We start from the raw sequence: 20,265 nt of genomic DNA, 5'->3' as shown, positions 1-20,265 counted from the left end.
AGGGAAATCAGTAAACGTGAGAAAAATAATCCACTTTAGTGATCAAATTTCAGTAAATCTGAGGTAGCCGATCAATTGTTGTAATGGCAAACTTGATGGCGTTGGTATATGGGGAGTGGGAAATAGTGGAGAAATGACATGTAGGTTTAGAGCCTGAAGGGGAGAGAGACATTCGACAATAATGTGAGGGGAGACTTTAAGAGGCAAGATGAGTTCAGGTTTGTACATGTTGAGTGTAAGATATCTACTGGACACCCTGTTTGAGATGTCTGAAAGGTTGTTGGAGATGCAGTATTGGAGGTCAGCAGGGAGATTAGGCCAGGATATTTAAATTTAAGCATCATCAGCATAGAAATAATAATTAAATCTATAGGAGCCGATGAGACCACCAAGTGAAGTAGCAGAGGGGGAAAGAAAATAAGGACTTCATAAAGAGTAAGGTCATCTCTTCATGGAAGACAGGGGTGAAGGAGGAGCAGATAGTGGCAAAGGGCATCTGAATAAGATCAGATGAGGAAGAGGGGAGAAGGAGCTCAATTTTTAAATGGCCTCAATTTTTTCTGTAAAATATGAGGCAAGGCTCTCAGCTGAGAGAGTGGAGGGAGGTCAAGTCATGTGACATCTGAGGAATCTCTATGAAAAGTGGTACTGTGAGTTGATAAGGGAGGCATAGTAAAATTGTCTAGTAGCCCCCAGGGCCCAGTTGAGGGTTGGGTAACATAAATTTGTAGCAGATCCAGTCGAAAGGGTTGTGTGGATTTTCCCCACCTACATTCAGCAGCATGTGTATAAGAGCTGAGTCATCCAAGGCTGAGACTTGACATTGTGCACTCAGCCAGGGATTCAAGAGAAGAGGACAGAGTAGAAGTTAACTGGTTCACAAAGGAGTCAGATAGGGAAAAGAGGAGAGAGTGGCTAGTGCTGAGGAGATGGCCTGGGGGAGAAGTGAATTAAGGAGTCAAGGGAATGAAGATCAAAATTTAGACAGACAGAGTACCACTCCTAAAATCAAGAGGTCCTGAGTTCAAATGTGACCCAACACACTTACTGGGCAAGTCATTTAACCTCAATAGCCTCAAAAAAGAAAGGAAGGAAAGAAGGAAGGAAGGAAGGAAGGAAGGAAGGAAGGAAGGAAGGAAGGAAGGAAGGAAGGAAGGAAGGAAGGAAGGAAGGAAGGAAGGAAGGAAGGAAAATTAGAGTAGAATTTTGTAAGAAAAAAACAAGAGAGGTAAAAAGCCAAGAGGTTATGATTAGAGAAGGGGATTTCTGAATCCTTGAATGTGGAGATGGTGCATTTGCTGATCTCTTTGCGTGTGACTGAGGTGGTAGATATGAAAAGCACAGACTTGATTCAAAGGCAGTAAGTTTCCCTTCAACCTATATCTTCCCACCTTCCTTCCATTTTCTAGCAGTCACTGAAAGCTAATCTCTGATAACTCATCCTCCCTGCCCACCCTTTCCAATACCGGCTGCACCTTTATTCATTCTCCTTGCTGGCTTGCTGGTCAAGGCAGGAGAACTGTTCCCCATGGCCACTCCTTGCTCCCCATTGCCACTCCCAGGTTCTCCCCCTATCACTCGGGTGTTCTAGAGGGCAGAGTGGAAGGGTCCTGTGTCTTTTGCCTGAGATGGTTAAAGGGAATGAGAATAAAAAATAAGGGGCTGGGGAATGGGGGAGGGGTGGAGTTGGATGATGATCTATAGGAGTTCAGAGTTACTGTGATGTGAAGGGTATGACTACATGTGAGAATATTCATCACTGAGTATAATGGGCTACCCCTTTTCCCAGAGAAGGCTGGAGATTAGGTTCAAGAGACTGGCAAAGCATGAAATGGAAATCAAACCTTTACAGCAGATGAAAATCTGCTCTCCATCTACTTTCCCCTTCCTCTTACCTCAAGAGACAAGTGCAACAGGACACTGAGGTCAAAGGGAAGCTTTCTCTTGTCACCTGAGGCTGGAGAGGTTCAACAGGAGGTAGAAGACTCACATTCGTAATGACAGGAAGATCTGGCTCCTCTTCTCAGCTAAGGCTGGCATCTATAGAGGAGTATGAATTGCAGCCTGGTAAGAAACAAGAGCAGAGTGAGAGACTCCTGGAACAGTCAGGCCTCTACGCCCATAGATTGGCTTGCCTATCCTTAATGATTATGGATGCAAAAAATGTAAGTGACTTGTTAATGTGGCTAGATAATGGCAGTATCCAAAACCTAGGAATATTAAAGGAATCAGACACCCAAGACACAGACTGTCCACACACGGGCATTAGCGGTGCTCCGTGGTACTGCCCACTCAGTCAGACATGAGGAAATAAATGCAAGCTGCACAGTATGTTGAAGTCACTTTAGACACACCCACACCCACACAAGATGATACACTGATTTCCTGCTGGCAGATTCCAGAAAAGTCGGAATGGAGATGGGGGGGGGGGGGAGGATGGGGACAGAGCTTGGCATTCAAAACCCATTGGGAAGAGGCTCATAAACTGTCACTGCAAGGAATGTAGTCACACACACACACACACACACACACACACACACACACACACACACACACAGAGAGAAAAGACATCCAGATGTGTTTGGATATATCAGGTATCTAAGTGAGAAAAAGGAAAATGTGGGAGAGAAAAAAAAAAGGCTAGCCTGAGGCATGAACAGAATATGATAGGTCAGGATAAGCAAAAGATAAGATGAGGGAAATAGAAAGGGAGAAGCAGTTTTAAAAAGAAACTCCCCAACCAATAAAAGAGGATCTTTAAATATACAGAAAGTAAAAGGGCATTAAGCACTTGACAATCATAATGCAACTGAAGGAAGGGAGGAAGGCAGGAGTTGAAAAGAAAATAGCAGAGGTATGAATGCTGCTGAGGAAGTTAGGTGGTGCAGTGGATAGTGCCAGTCCTGGAATCAGCAAGAGTTCAAATCTGGCCCCAGACACTTCCTAGCTGTGTGACTCTGGGCAAGTCACTTCACCCTGTTTGCCTCAGTTTCTTCATCTGTAAAATGATTTGGAGAAAGAAATGGTATCTTTGCCAAGAAAACTCCAAATGAGTCACAGAAAGTAGGACACAATTGAACTGCAACATGAATGTGGTTAGAGATATTTTACGGATAAAGAAACTATAGTTGGGGGGGCTGGGGGGGAGAAGCTGGGAAAGAAAGGGAATTATTTAGATTGGTCAGTAGCCACTATGAGTCACTTGTGTATTTGCATTCTGTTTGTGAGGCTATAATTAAGGCTGCCTTGCACCCAACAGCAAGGGTGTGCTGAAGGCAGCTGACTGTTAAATGTTCAGTGTGACCATTTACACCTCAGAAAATCACCAGTCACTATAAATCAGGTACTGGTTTGTTGTTTTCTCCATGTTTTCTAAACTTAAGAAAATGTTAATAATACAGATTAAAAGTATGTGCATATGTCTTCCACCTCTCCCCCGCCCTTTAGTTAAACATTTACTAGCATACCCCTGTATTTCTCTATAAACATTGCCCCATCTCAATAGAATTTCAGTAGAAGGCTCAGGGAATGAAGTCATCACCAGACTGGAGGTCTAGTGAGGATGGGTTAATAATTAATAATAACAATGATGATAACTGGCATTTATATAGTGTTCTAAGGTTTGCAAAACACTTTACATCCATTATCTCATTTGAGCGTCACACTACCCCTTCCTGATAGATACTGTCACCTTTAACAGCTTATGAACACTCTGGGGACCCTTTTACACACACACATACACACACACACACACACACACACACACACGGAAAGCTAAACATGAGCTTCTGAGGTTCTCAGAGGAAATGGGGGATGAGGGGAGGAGCAAAACAAGCCAAACTCTACCAAATTATAAGCTAAATAAGGGTCACCTTCCTGGGTTCTACCAGGTATGCCTCCAAAAGGAGGAAACCACCTCAGAAGGTCTGGCTACCTCTGGACCTGAGTCATAGAACTATCTCCCAGACTGACTTGGGGAAACCAACTCCCCAGTAGTGCTAACCATGCCAAGATCTCAAAGCAGTTCAGTAATATATCCAATGGGGCAGCAAGTTGGTGCAGTGGATAGAGCACCAGTCTTCCTGAGTTCAAATTTGACCTCAGATACTTACTAGCTGCATGACCCTGGGCAAGTTACTTAACCCTGTTTGTCTCAGTTTTCTCATCTGTAAAATGAGCTGGAAAAGGAAATGACAAACTGCTCCAGGGTCTTTGCCAAGAAAACCCTAAGTAGGCTCATGAAGAGTCAGTCACAACTGAAACTACAAAACAATAATATATTCAAAGATGCCCAGAACGTTGTTGGGGAAACATGCACAATAGAGACTTCCTGGACTCCACTCCCACGCAGAATGAGCAGCATCGACATCCAATAATGCACACAGGGAGAAGACGTCAGGTATCCCAAACTAACATAGCCATGCTATCTTAATACAAGAGTCCTTCCTGACTCTTTATCTCTTTCGACTCATGTTCACTTACTTTGTGCTTTATGTACAGAAAATATTAGGGGTCCAGCCTCGATAAAGTAGGCATGATGGCAATACTTAACCTCTGTCAAAAATCCCAGCAACACAGGTACTGGCAGAAATACCAGTGTGCTTTCCTACCCATCACTTTATGCTGCAATAGGAAGCAGGGGTGGGGGAAGGAAAAGGAGACACAACACTGAATTTGGAGTCAGAAGGCATGAGCTTGAAATCCCATTTCTTTCTGTCACTTATTACCTGAGTGACTTTGGAGAATTCACTTAACTTCTCTGGACCTCAGTTTTCACATTTTTTTTTAAATAAATGTTTGAATTAGATGGACTCCATGGCTCCTTTTCCAGTTCTAAATCTATGCTCACATGAACCCCAATGCTGACACATGGCCTACCAGACTGTACTAATAATAAAGTCATTGAAAACAAGTTCCTGGAAGATGAATTTCATTTCCTTTTTCTATAGGTTAGATAAAGTTAAAATTACCAACATGATTTGTCTAGATTTCAGCAAGGCATCTGACCAAAGACTCTCATAAAATTCCTGTAGATAATACAGAGAGATGGGGACTGGCTGATAGCAGTTAATTGGCTTTAGGATTGATTTAAAGATAGAACACAGAGAATATGATTAGTAGAAATAACTCTCCAATAAAAGCCATCGGGGATCTGTCTTCAGTCTTCTTTTGTTCAATATTTTAATTAATAACTTAGATGAAGACATAAAGCTAGTACACTTCGTACATTTTACAATGACATATAGCCTACATGGATTCAGGGGTACTTCTGGGACCCATGTGTAGAAGATACAGTAACAATGATTTTGGAACAATTAAGAAAAATCCCCTAACAACTTGGCATCCAAAAAGTTCTCAAAAGTCTTAGCTGAATCTAACAACATAATATTTAATAAGAATAAATAGAGATATTAAGGTAAAGACTACTATTTGATAACAAGCTATGAAAAAAACTGGGCAGCAGCCGTATATAGAAATTAGGTTTAGACCAAGACCTCACACCTTATTCCAAGAGAAGCTACAAATATATGATATAAACATAAAAGGTTGCATCATAAACAAAAGAACTAGGAAGAAACTACCTCTCAGACCTATAGATAGGGAATAATCAAACAAGAGACATAGAGGTTCACAAAATAAAATGGGCAATATTGATTATGTAAAATTTAAAAAAATATTACACAAATCCAACACAGCTAAGATTAGAAGAGGAACAGTTAACTTGGGAAGAAATCTTTGCAGAAAATTTTTCCAATAAAGTTCTCATTTCCAAGGTGTATAAGAAACTGATTCAAATGTATAAGAATAAGAGTCATTCCCCAATTGATAAATGATCTAAGGCTATGAACAGGCATTCTCAAGGGAAGAAACCCAAGCCATGTGAAAAAAAAATGCTCCAAATGGCTAATAATTCAATAAATGAAAACTAAAGCAATTCTGAGGTTCTCACCCCACATCCATCAAACTGGCAAAGTTGGCAAAAATAGAAAATTACAAATGTGGAAGGAGATACAAGAAAAAGGTACACTGCTTCACTTTGGGTGTACTTGTAAATTTGGAAAAGCATTCTGAAAAGTAATTTGGAATTATGAAAAAAGACTTACTAAAAAATGTATATCCTTTGACCCAATTATACCACTGCTAGATCCATATCCCAAAGAGATCAAAGAAAAAGGAAAAGGTCCTATATGTACAAAAATATTTTAGCAGTTGTTTTTTGCGGTACTAAAAAATCCCTTGGGGGGCAGAGACATGATGGCAGAGGAGAAAGACGCGTATACTCTAGTGCTTTCCCCACAGCCCACAAAATACCTGTAAAAAATGACTCTCAACAAATTCTGGAGCAGAAGAAACCACAGAATAACAGAGCGAAAGAGATTTCCAGCCAAAGGTAAAGGCCAACAGGAAAGGTCTATCTCATGGGACACTGAGCAGAGCAGAGCCCAGCCCTGGCCTTGCATCAGGGGAGGAACAGGACTGCAACAGGCCTCCAGGGCAGAATCCCCAGAAGGGAGGGTCCCAGATCCCTCAACTCATAAGTGACAAAGAAAGCTTCAAAGGTCAGTGTGAGAGGGCTTTCCCAGCTGGGTGAGAGGGTAGCAGGGTCCCCCCAGCACTGGCCCCAGGTAGTAGCAGAAGTGGTGGCAGCAGCAGCAGCAGCGAGCAACTGGTAGATATGGGGCACCAAAGCAACCTGGGTCCATTGTCTGAGCAGATCACCTTAAAGGCTCTGGGGGAATTGAGCAGGGGATCTGAAGCTCAGCCCTGAGCACGGTTCTGGGGAAAGGAAGAACACCAGGACCCTCCTCTTGACAAAGGATTTTGAAGTCAAGTAACTGGCTGGGAAAATGCCCAAAAAAGGGGAAAAAAACTAAGACCATAGAATGTGTGTGCTCATCTTTCATTGCCAAAGAAGACCATGCCATCAGAGAAATAATGACATGACTTGCACTTGACTTTGTTTTGAGTGAGGGAAGGCTATGCAGGTCACCAGCCTCACTTCTCCTCCAGAGCCATCTGAATCCAGTGAACAGATATTCATCAGGATGACTGGAGATGGCCCAGGATGAGGCAACTGGGGTTAAGTGACTTGCCCAAGGTCACACAGCTAGTGAGTGTCAAGTGTCTGAGGTGAGATTTGAACTCAGGTCCTCCTGACTCCTGCACTGGTGCTCTAACCACTGCACCACCTAGCTGCCTCCCCCCCCATAGAAGGTTACTTTCTTAGTGAACAGGTATCTCCTTCCATCCTTTTAGAAGAGAAAGAACAATGCATACTGTCAGAGGAAGTCAAGGCTTCTGCCTCCAGTACCTCCAAAATGAATATGAAATGGACTCACGCCATAGAAGACCTTGAAAAGAGACAGTAGCTTGCTAAAGAAGAACCAAAAAAATGCTGAGGAAAATAACACCTTTAAAAATAAGCTAACTCAATAGAAAAAAGAGGTCCAAAAAGCCAATGAGAAGAAGGCTTTAAAAAGCAGAATTAGTCAAATGGAAAAGGAGGTTCAAAAGCTCACTGAACAAAGTTCTTTAAAAATGAGAATGGAGTTCAGGGAAGCTAATGACTATACAATAAACCAAGAAGTTACAAAACAAAATCAAAAGATTGAAAAAATAGAAGATAATGTGAAACATCTCATTGGAAAAACAACTGACCTGGAAAATAGATACAGGAGAGACCATTTAAAAATTATGGGACTACCTGAAAGCTATGATCAAAAAAAGAGCCTAGACATCATCTTTCATGAAATTATCAAGGAAAACTGCCCTGATATTCTAGAATCAGAGGGCAAAATAAATGTTGAAAGACTCCACCAATCACCTCCTGAAAAGAGACCTGAAAAGAGAAACTTTGAGGAATATTGTGGCCAAATTTCAGAGTTCCCAGGTCAAGGAGAAAATATTTCAAGCAGCTAGAAAGAAACAATTCGAGTATTGTGGAAATACAGTCAGGATAACGCAGGATCTGGCAGCTTCTACATTAAGGGATTGAAGGGCTTGGAATAGGATATTCCAGAAGTCAAAGGAGCTGGGATTAAAACCAAGAATCACCTACCCAGCAAAACTGAGTATAATACTCCAAGGGAAAAAATGGTCATTCAATGATATAGAGGACTTTCAAGAATTCATGATGAAAAGACCAGAACTGAATAGAAAATGTGACTTTCAAATACAAGACTCAAGAGAAGCATGAAAAGGTAAACAGGAAAGAGAAATCATAAAGGACTTTCTAAAGCTGAACTGTTTACATTCCTACATGGAAAGATAACATTTGTAACTCTTGAGACTTTTCTCAGTATTTGGGTAGGTGGAGGGATTATACACACACACACACACACACACACACACACACACACACACACACACACACACATATATAGACAGAGGGTATAGGTTGAGTTGAACCAGAAGAGATGATATCCATAAAAAAAATTAAATTAAATTAAGGGATGAGAGAGGAAAATATTGGGAGGATAAAGGGAGAAATGGAATGGGGCAGACTATCACTCATAAAAGAGATAAGAAAAATCTTTTTCAATGGAGGAGAAAAAGGAGGAGGTAAGAGGGGAAAAGTGAAGCTCACTCTCTTCACATATGGCTTAAGGAGGGAATAACATGCTCACTAAACTTGGTATGAAAATCCATCTTACACTACAGGAAAGTAGGGGAGAAGGGGACAAGTGGGGTAAGGGGGATGATAGAAGGGAGGGTAATTGGGAGAAGGAGGTAACTAGAAGTAAACACTTTTGGGAAGGGACAAGGTCAAATGAGAGAACAGAATAGGGTAGGATAGAGGACAATATAGTTACTCTTACACAACATGACTATTATGGAAGTCTTTTGCAAAATGACACCTATATAGCCTGTATTGAATTGCTTGCCTTTTCAATGGGAATGGGTAGGGAGGGCGGAAGGGAGAGAAGTTGGAATTCAAAGTATTAGAAACACATGTTGAGAGTTGTTATTGCACATAACTGGGAAATAAGAAATGTAGGTGATGGGGTATAGAAATTTATCTTGCCATACAACAAAAGAGAAAAAATGGGGATAAGGGAAGTGTGAGGTATGATAGAAGGGAGGGCACATTGAGGGAAGGGGTAATCAGAATGCAAGGTGTTATGGGGTGAGGGAGGGGAGAGATGGGGAGAAAAATTGGAACTCAAAATTTTGTGGAAATGAATGGCAAAATCTAAAAATAAATAAATAAAACTATTGAAAAATTAAAAAATTAAAAAAAATTTAAAATCCCTCAAAACTAAAGGGGTACCTAGGGCAGTTAGGTGACACAAAGGAATCAAGAAGAAGCCATCTTCCTGCATTCAAATCTGGCCTCAGTTTTCATATGTGTAAAATGATCTGGAGAAGTAAATGGCAAAGAACTCCAGTATCTTTGCCAAGAAAACCCCAAATGGGGTCACACAGAGTCAGACATAACAGGAATCCAACTGAATAACAACAAAAAGAGTGTCCATCAATTGAGGAATGAGCTGGACAAATTTTGGTATATGAACGTAATGGAATAGTACTGTGCTATAAAAAAAATTAAGAAAAAGACAGTTTCAAAGAGATCTGCAAAGAACTGGTGCAGAGGGGACTGAGAAGAGCCAGACGAACAATTTATAATATAACATAAATACTGTCAAAATGAACAATTCTTAAAGACTTAAGAACTCTGATGAACTAAATGATCAACCAGTGGAGTGATGAAGAAGAAAGCTGTTCACCACACATCCAAAGAGGGACTGATATGCAAAATAAAAGATGCATTTTTAAACATGGCCAAGTGGAAATTTGTTGGGTTTGACAATGCTGATATAAGGGATCATCCTTCTTCCCTTCCCTTCCTTCTTTCTCTCCTTCCTTCCTTCTTCCCTCTCTGTTTTTCCTTAATTCTTTTCCTTTATTCATTTTTCTTTTTTTTCTTTCTTTCTACAAGTTAGGGGAAGATGAAAGGGAAAAAAACACATTTTTGATAAATGAAAAAAATTTTAAGCTAACTAACAAAATAAACAAATGAAGATTCCTTCCCTCTGGCTCAAAAAAAAAATCAATTAAATAAATATCTGATAAAAAAAATCTAGCTAGACAAAAACTAATGTGAAAAAAACACTGAGAATTAGAGTGAACTTGTTCTACTTGAGTCAGTGGTATTGTTGAAGTGTGAGGGGTACTGGGGACCCCAAATGCCAGGTCCTGCTCAAATGAACTGCACTCAAGTCTTCTTAAAGCCAAAGAAAACAAAGTTTATTAAAGATTCGCCATACTGGGTTGACTCTTAAGGAGCCTAAGCACTTGTAACACTTGTATTCACAAGTGGGCCAGATAGAATCTCAGCTGGACAGAGTCTGAGCTGGATTGAATCTGAGTGCCTTCATGGAGGCAAGATGGAACTTAAATACAGAAATGACTGTAGAAGGGAAGGATCTAGGTGCCACCAACTAGTCTGGGGTCCCAGGGATGGTCTTGACAGGGGCTGTATGGGAATGACTGGTATCCTGTGGTGAATACAGACAGACTCTAGGGAGGATCTTGATGGGAGTGGTCAGCAGCCTGGGGAATGGGGTTTTGATAGGATCAAGGGTGGGAAGTGCAAAAGAAACTTGGGCACAGAGATAACGAAAACCCATGGGCTTCTGGAGATAGCCAGAACAAATGGGAAGATTAGATTTGAGTAAGAAAAGCCAGATCAAATGAGATGATTCAAGGGGTGCTCAGGAAGGTTCCCCTCCTGAACCCCATCAGTATGACATAGCAACCAAAAGTGCAAAAACGATCTTAAGTTCTTTTTTAATGTGAACCTTGCCATAGAGAATGAGAGAAGAATTTTTCCCACTGCGTTCCATCCTACAACTGGGGTCACACAAAATTCACAAATCTGTGAAAAGGCCCAAGTGGGATCACCATGATAAACATAAACAAGAATGTTCCTCCAGGGGTGATTTAACAACATAACCATTGAGGAGAGCACCTACTTTGTAATCAACTGGTGTATTTTCCCTCCTAAATTTAACCCTTATCCAAACTTCACTATTCCTGTTGAGTGAGATGAGGAGATTGTGAAGACTTTTCATAATAAAAATATGGGGAATATTGGATTTTCTAAATAAAATTTCTCTTCCATAAGGCCTCTCTCCCTGGATACTTGAGTTTCATGTATCCCCCCTCCCCTTACCAGGTACCAGCTTTCTTTGTGAAAGTGCTGTGGGCTGTAGCTGAAACTTGGAAGTGACTCAAATCTCCCCATTGTTTGTTGTACTGTCCCCACATCAGCACTACCAGCTCCTGCTTCTCCCCCTCCCCTCTTTTCTAAAGCCACATCAGCAGTTAAGTTAGATATTAGATGAGGTAATTGTGTTAGGATAGATGAAGATTTCCCGGGGTTTGTCTAGTATTTCACTTTTAGATTGTGAGCCTGCCTCCCAGCCAATGGAGAGGTGGGATAGTGGGGAGGTGGGATTCTCTGCGTTAGGGAATAAAAATTGTGCTTCAATTTCTATAAGTTACCTCCCTCCACCAGATTCCCCTACCTGGTGGAGGGACGTCCCTTTCTCAAGAATTGTAATAAATCCATTTCTTTCTGTTCTTATTGAGAAGTCTCTTCATTTATTTAAGATTTTGAGTAAGAGTCTTTTTATCCCACACACTGTCATTAACTCTAGACTCTGGGGGGCACTATTCACAACTCCTGCTCACACTGGCAAGCTGGATTCCCCAGATGGTAGCTACATCTCCCCTTCAGTGTTCCAGTAGTGCAAGGAGGAATTATGGGATTCTTATAATGCTATCAGTTCATGCCTCCATTCTGGTAGCAGCTAGGTGTAACAGGAGCAACCCAACACACACTGGGAAACCACTACCGCAGTTTCTTAGATCTGCATTCATAAAAGGAAAGCAACTTTCAAGGGGTTAACAATCACTTTAATCGAGCACAGGTATCAGAGAAAATCAAAATTTCAGAGAAAATACAGAAAAATTCAAAGTCAACAGTCATGCTCCTTAGCAGCTTCCCAGAGCCTCTCTGGCCAAAGAAACACTTCCAGGCAGTAGCCCCAAAGTAAAACCTCACCCTCAGTGTTTATACAGCTTTTAGAGCCACAGGGCATAACCCTCTTAGAAAAAACAGAAGGTACTTTCGACTCTCCTACAAAACAACTCCCCTAATCAAGCTTCCCACAACAGGCAAGCCCATCAAAGGGTGGGAAAAATCTTCCTTAATCACATTATTCAATCCAACTCAAGGCACTTTTAATAAAACAAAAACAGCCAAAGATCCTATTTTACCTGCCTTTACACTAGATGGCAAACCACTAGACCTCGAGTAGGAAAACCTCCAAATCAAATCTGACCTCGGACACAAATACTACGTGATCCTGGGCAAGTCACCTACCTTCTATTTGTCTCAATTTCCTCATCTGTAAACTAGGTATAATAATAACCTGTGGTGTTTGAGCTCCCAGATTTATCTACTGCTGAAGTGAGTAAAGCACTTCTCTCCTGTGGGCTGCCCTAAAGCATCAGGCCCAGCAAACTCTGGTAGGGATTCCCATCTCTAGACCACTGCTCCTTTAACCCTTCTAAGTCTCACAAGGCCCTGAAGAAGACAGAAAGAGGGGGTGGCTCCATCTCAGATACAGGCTTGCCTCGAAGGTCATGTGCTCGTGGACCAACTTGATGGGCAACAAGGGAAGACAGGAAGGGAGGAAGATCACCCCCCATATACAAGCTCTCCAGAACTCAGAAATGTTCTCACTCCTCATGACCAGTAGGAAAAAAGGGAAGCAAGTTTCTCCCTTGAGGCCTTTTGTATGTACTCTTATTTCCAGCTCAGAAAAAGAGCCTTTCTTCACCACGCATGAAAAGAACAGGGGAAATGCCACCCCATGCCTGTGTGTGCTCTGAAGTAGAGAGCCAAATTCCCCATTCCAGGTCATCACACACTTCCAGAAGCAGTCTTATGAAAAAGCCATGTGAGCCCCTGCATGTGCTCCCAGGACTGGGTCTTCAGTGAATCCCATATTACATGTCAAGAGTAGCACAAACATTCTGATCACGGAGGCTTGCAAATATATATAGATATAGAAATAGACGTACATACACACACATATATCCTGAACTCTTCACTTTCCCTCACTTCCTATATCCAATCAGATGATACATTTTATGGTTTCTACTTCCACAACATCTCTTATCTGGCTCTTTCTAGTTCAAGTCCTTATCACTTCTAACTTGAATTTACTGTCATAGCTTCCTAATCAGACTCCCAGCTTCCATTTTCTCCCCTATTCAGTTCTCTAAGTAATAATAATACTCTTCCTAAACCATATCTGAACATGTCACTCCTCTGTTCATAAAAATATCAATCACTGTTGCCTCTAGGATAAAATACAAACCTTTTTGCTTGACATTTTATGTATTTTAAGATGTGGCTCCAACAAACTTTCCAGGTTTATTGTATATAACTACCATTCATGTATTTTTATGTTCTAGCTATTTTTTTGTTCTTCCTCAACCCTCCCTTGGCTCTCCCTTCCCTCACTCTTACAGCTGAGAACCCTGCCTCAGGTTTCACTGACAAAAATGAGGCCATTTACTAAGAGCTCCCTCTTCTCCCTGTCTTCACATCTCACATCACTCAGATGTTTTCTGCCACTATCTTCTCCTTCACCTTTCTCTGATACCAGGTGTTGGCCCTCTTCCTTGCCAAGGCAAAACTCCTCTAAATGTGCTCTCATTCCATCCCATCTTCTCCAGTTGATTGCCTTCTCCATCACCCCCACTCTCTTCAATCTCTTGGTCCATAGTGGCTGCTTCTCTACTGCCTATGAACATGTCTGTGTCTTCCCCATCCTTGAAAAACCCTCATTTTATCCATCTATCCCTGCCAGCTATCATTCTATATCTCTCCTCCCTATTGCGACTAAAATTCTTAAGAAGGCTGTCTATAACGGATGTCTCCACTTTCTCCTACTTCCTTCTTAGCTCTGTGCAATCTGGCTTCCCACTTCGGTGCCCCACCAATGATTTCTCAATTGCTGTAGTTTCTCAACTCTTAGTCTAATGACTTTTTCTTCTATCTCATTCTTCTTGATCTCTCTGCAACCTCTGACACCATCAGTAGCCCCTTTTCCTTGATACTCTAAGGTTTTTGTCATACTGATTTCTCCTGATTTTTCTCCTACCAGTCTGACCCCCCCACCCCTTCTCAGTCTCCTTTTCTGGACCTCCATACACTAACTAGCCCATTAACTATGGCTAACTCCCAAGGCTCTGTCCTGAACCCTCTTTTCTCTATGTATTATTTAGCTCAGTGATCTCAATGGCTCCCATGGATTCAATAGTCATCTCTATTCAGATGATTCTTATATCTACGTATTCATTCCTCACCTTTCTCCTGATCTCCAATCTTGTATCTCTAACTATTTAATAGACATCTCAAACTGAATGTCCCATCTTAACTTCAACATATCCAAAGCTGAAGTCATTATTTACTATTGATACTACCTTCTTCCTTCCTCCCTGTAACCCAGACAATATAGATGCAACCTAGATGCCTCAACTTCTCACTCTCTCTCACTCCCCCCCATATCCAATCAGTCACAAAGCCCTGTTGTTCTGTCTCTGTAATATCTCTTGTATATGCCCTTTTCTCTCCTCTGACACTGTCACCATCCCAATACAGGCCCTTACCACATCACTCATGCACTATTGTAATAGCCTGTTGGTTGATCTCCCTGACTCAAGTGTCTCCCCACTCCAATTCATCCTCCAATGAACCATAAAATTGACCTTTCAAAAACAAAAGTTTGACCCTCTATTCAATAAACTCCTGTGACCTCTTGGATCAAGTATAAAATTTTCTTTTACAAAATTATCTTTTAAAAGCCTTTATAACCTAGCCCTTTCCTACATTTCCAGTCATCTTCCATTTTATTCTCCTTCATGCATTCTATAATCCAATGCCACTGGTCTTCTGGCTGCCCTTTGTACAAGATACCCCATCTCCTGACTGTGTTATCACTGGTTGTTTTTCTTTCCTGGAATCTTCTCTCTCCTCATCCACCTCTGGATTTCCTTGTCTTCCTTCAGGTGTAAAACCCTACTTTCCACAAGAAGCTTTTCCTAGTCTCCCTTAATGCTAGCACCTTCTTTCTTTTGATTATCTCCCAATTTATCTTTTCTATGTCTTGCTCATACACAATCGTTTACAGGTTGTCTTTCTCATTGGACTGTGAGCTATTTGAGAGTAGGGACTGTTTTTGGTTTTCTTTGTATCCCTACTGCTAATATAGTGCCTGACACATAGTAGATACTTAATAAATGCTTGTTGACAACTTCTAGCCAAACTAGCCTCCTTGCTGATATCCAAAATTGGCTTGCTGTCTCATTAAGGTCATGTCACTGTAAGCTCAGGGAAGAGACAGAGTTTGCCAGAGGTAGGGGCTCAAGAGCAAATTTTGGTAAAGTCAATCCACAGTAATCCACACCCCTGGATAATGACTTGTTATTATCACCAGCAAACCTATATAGAAAGACAATGTTAATTATCCAGACAGGACATGCAAAATCTGAATTGCCCACCAGGTGGCAGGCTACTTGAACCAGCAGTCATAACTTGTAAATTACTTTCTAGTAATTCCGTGCCTCTAAAGGACAGTCCTTTCCTAAAAGTAACAGTATATCACCACTGGATTAGCCCTTAGCTAGCAAAGTCTGAAATTAATCTAGGGGACTGAATTCAATATTATTCAAAATATTATAATACTAAATCAGCTATCTGTAACCTAGTTCGTCAGCCTCTGCCCTATCTAGATTCACTATTCCCTGCTTTCAACGATTCAGAATATTAGCAGACTATAAGCATATAGCTTATTGTATATAGAATAAAGGGGGGAAAGAACTAGGCCAAATGTTCCTGTATGGCAATGTTCACCTCCAGCCATCTCCTGGCTTATATTTTAGTTGTCCTCCCAGATCTCTTGGGAGCAGAGAGAATCCATTCCTACAGCACTCACTGATGACTCATGGGGAAGCAATAGAAGAAGGGGTATATGGTCTCTATCGCAGAATCATGCATGAGCAACAAGAGAAAACTGAGAAGACAGTGTTTCACTCAGTTCATCCTCCTGTAGAACAGACACATGAGAGTTATGCTGGCTGCTGCACTTTGGCTGTTTCTAGATGGTACTGACTGTCCAATAACTCTCTTCCCCTCATACCACATACACTTAGTCTCTGCCTCTGGCACTGCCATCTTAAAGGACACTCCCACCAGGTCAGAGAAGGAAGTCTGTGAAAGAAGCAGCAGAAGAAAAAAAAAGGAAAAGAATAGAAAATCCAAAAAGGGACCTATCATGTGCCCCCTTTTAATCTGTCTCTGGCTTTTTGCTCCAGAGCTCCCCTCAGAGCAAAGCAGCTTTCACTCTCTAGTTATTCTACTGCCACTTTGGGTTGGGACTCAAAAATTATCCTCCAGCCATCTCCCTCTGTGTAAAAATTTCTAGTTCCAAGGATATCCACAGAAATGGGGGGAAGGGGAACATAGGGGCACCAGCTACAGAACTAAGGAAACTAGAAGCCATCAATTAAGTGACTTGATCAAGTTCACGCTAATTCCTTTAGTTCATTTCTCCCATCTGACTTAGGAATCTAAGAATTAAGTTCACATTAAGTCAAATCAAGCGTGTGACTCCAACACTGTGCTAAACACCAGGGATTCAAAGAAAGGCAAGAGAAAGTCTCTGCTCTTGAGGAGGTCACAGTCTAATGGGGAGACAACATGCAAACAGCCAACTACAAAAAAGCTCTATGCAGGAACATCAGAAGGAAGGCACTAGCATTAAAAGGGACTAGGAAAGATTTCTTATACAAGGTGAGACTTTGAGCCATGTAGTACATAGATAGATAGAAAAATAGATAGATAGATAGATAGATAGATAGATAGATAGATAGATAGATAGATAGACAGATGGACAGATAGATGGATGGATAGATGGATAGATAGATGAATGGATAGATAGATAAATGATTGATAGAAAAATGATAGAGATACATACATACATACATGGATAGATAGATGGATAGATAGATGGATAGATGGATGGATGGATGGATGGATGGATGGATGGATAGAGAGATAGAGAGATAGATAGATAGATAGATGATAGATGATAGATAGACAGATGGATAGATAGACAGATATATAGATAGATGAATAGATAGATAAATGATTGATAGAAAGATGATAGATAGATAGATAGATAGATAGATAGATAGATAGATAGATAGATAGATAGCATTTATTATATGCCAAGCACTGTACTAAGAAGCTAGGAGATCCTAACTTCAAGTACCTTATATTCAAAAGGGAAACTAAAAGTATGAGACTACATATGTTGAATAACAAATAGATATTCAGTAACTATTTGCTGAAAAAAAAATGCTATGTTGCTACTCACAATTTTGGATCTTAAGAGACCGAATGTCTAATTGTGTATTCCAGATGGTAGGTCAGGCAGATGGAGAAGATACTATTAGTAGGAGAGTCTCCCTGGAGTCTTTCAAATCACCCCACCTAGATGACTACTTACTTCACATATGCATATGATCCAAGCCATAAATATTTTTTTGAGCCAATCAGGATTAAGTGACTTGCCCAGGGTCCCTCAAGTCCTCCTGACTCCAGGGTCACCTCGCTGCCCAAAGGTCATAAACTTATGCAGAAATTTAGACATTCAACTAACATATTAGGGATACTGGAGTACCGAACATAAAGAACATGACAAAGTCCACTTTGGCCAGATTATAGGTGGGGGAGTGATGTTTGATAAGACTGGAAAGATAGATTGGGGTCAAATGTTCTCTCCTACTTATAAATTAAATAGAAAATATTGTATATATATACATATTTACATATAGATGCACACAATATGTGTGTATACAAGTGTGTGTGTGTGTGTCTGTGTGTGTGTGTGTTTAAAAGGCAGCATGTTCACTGCAGAAACACTTGAGTTCAAGTCTTGTCTCTGACCAGCATAGGCCATGTGACTCTAGACTAGGGCTCAGCAGGTTAGGCAGCTGTCTAAGTCTCTACCATGCAGAGAAGGTGTCATCAGGAGTCCTCTATCAATGAAATCACAAATCCGGTCCCTATCTTTGTAACCATGGGCACACACACACACACACACACACACACACACACACACACACATTTTAAATTCTCCAACTGTTATATTCCTGCTACCTACTTCCATCATGAGATCAAAAAATGACTGGCCATTCTAGGTCCCCTAGCTAGACTGTAAAACGGCTGAGGGAAGGAACCCTATCTTAGCCATCTTCCATGCTCTCCACTCACATAGAATTTGGCTTGCATATAGTAAATATATGGCACTTAATATGAGTTGATGGATGGATGCATGGCTTAGTTCTAGGTCACAGCAATGTGGCAGTTAAGGCGAACAGCCAGAATGGAATGAGAGGGAAGCTCAGAATTCCAATTCTGCCCTTGTTTCCACAGTGACACCTATGGGATGGCAAGGTCAGCCTTGGTCTGAGAGGGTCTCCAGAGCACTGGGGACTAACCAGCCAGTCACTGATGCGAAAAGGATCAGCTGTTTTTTGAGACAAGACAGTGGAAGAGCAAGGAGGCAGAACTGTCCATAAGGATAAACCTCCTCCTGGGGAATTCCCCAACATTAATTCAGGCCCAGGTCCAAACTTTCCTCTGAAGCCAGCGTCAACACCCAGTGGACACCCTGGAGCACCGAAACCGCCATCGAGGAACCGGTCTAGGCCGAGCTCCTGGACACCAGAACCGACCTCCCATATCCCCACTCCCCCTCCATGTGGAACAGGAAGCCAGGGAGGGGCAGGAGTGGGAGAGGGAGCGAGAACGAGAGTTACAGCGCCAGAGAGCCTCATTCTATGGGACTCATGAGATCGAGGAATTATCTGATAGCATCTGTGGTAAGAAACCATACTTCCCCTTGCGCCATTCTGTTCAAACTCCTAGGAAATCTTTCTTCATCCCCTTCCTCCTCACCCAGCTTGTAAACACAGACCAGGAAGGGGTGAAAGAAGACAGATATTGGGCAGCACCTGGGAACCTTCAGGCCAGGGATGAATTTAAAAAGGATGGTCTCTAGTAATGTATGTAAATCAGTATGCAAATATAACACAGCCGTAGCATAATATTGAATCAAGAGCTGGAAAGGACTTTAGATATCATCTAATCTAATCTCCTCATTTTACAGAAAGAGAAATTCATGTCCAAGGAAGTCACAAAGGTCAATAGCAGATCCCAGAGTCAAGCTCACATCCTCTGACTCCAAACACATTGTGTGGGGGTTTTTTTCACTTACCACATGGTTGGATGTATTAACACAAGGCTAGCTGAAAGCAAGATTGGGACTTGGGCAGAAAAACACTGATTTGGAATCAGTAGACTTGCGCTCTTTTTAATGTTTAGACTCTTGTCACCAACTTTTGGGGTAACTCTAGGCAAGACTTCCTCACCTGGGAGACAAAGGGATTGGACTAGATGAGCTCTAAGGTCTTTGTCAGCTCTAAATCCTCCATTCTTCTTTGGCTCCCCTGCCCCCAGTACTGGCCTTCTTTCTTGTGACACTTTTGAGCTACTTTGAAGGCTTATTCTATGTTTTCTTCCATTATGTTGTTATTCTCTCAATGAGCTGTCACTATTGGAATATAGAGTATGAAGGGTAGGTTCATAGACCTATTATCTCATGGGATGGACAACACTCTTCTCAGTGCAAAATCAGGTCCCATTCAAGCTTTCTCAACTACAAACCTTCCGTAATATATTTAATACAATGGTGACTTTACACAGCCCTCCCTCCCTCACATCAGTCAATTGTAAGTCATGTCCTCATCTCCCTGATGTCATGGTTCTTTTTGAGAAGGTAGGACAAGCCACAACCACAATTAAGCACCTATAGTTTGCCTGGAGGTGTGTTAGACATGTGCAGAAAGGTTATAAAGTTTAAATTAATGACAGTCCCTTGCTTTCAGCCTAGCAGGAGCATAATTATTCTCTCTAAAAACCACAAGAAAAAAAGTGTCTTAGAATTCACTCGTCATGAAGACAGGGAAAATGTTGATATACATATATAAAGTTTATTTGCTATGCCCTAGTTATCCTACCTTCTCTTTCTGAAATCTCTTCTGGCCTTTCAAAGTCCCCTCCTTGATGCAGAACTCCCCTTAGGAAAGAGGAAGAACATCTCTGGGGAAAAAAAAGTC

At 41.4% G+C, this 20,265-nt stretch overlaps 1 long non-coding RNA gene across 1 annotated transcript in view; it reads right to left on the bottom strand.

The window, feature by feature from the left end:
- The window catches only part of LOC140507231 (uncharacterized), a 57,799-nt gene extending 38,868 nt beyond the window's left edge, over positions 1 to 18,931 (bottom strand). The window contains exons 1-2 of the long non-coding RNA XR_011968252.1: positions 18,249 to 18,931; positions 1,896 to 2,064 (exon numbers count right to left, since the gene is read on the bottom strand). This is a non-coding gene — a long non-coding RNA (uncharacterized lncRNA). The remainder of the gene's footprint in view (positions 1 to 1,895; positions 2,065 to 18,248) is intronic.
- Positions 18,932 to 20,265: the final 1,334 nt, after the last annotated feature.

The sequence above is a fragment of the Notamacropus eugenii genome, chromosome 5 (genome assembly GCF_028372415.1).
Source record: "Notamacropus eugenii isolate mMacEug1 chromosome 5, mMacEug1.pri_v2, whole genome shotgun sequence".
Lineage (NCBI taxonomy): Eukaryota > Metazoa > Chordata > Mammalia > Diprotodontia > Macropodidae > Notamacropus > Notamacropus eugenii.
Note: the sequence above shows the minus strand (reverse complement) of the source record. Positions and strands in the feature narration are given on the sequence as shown.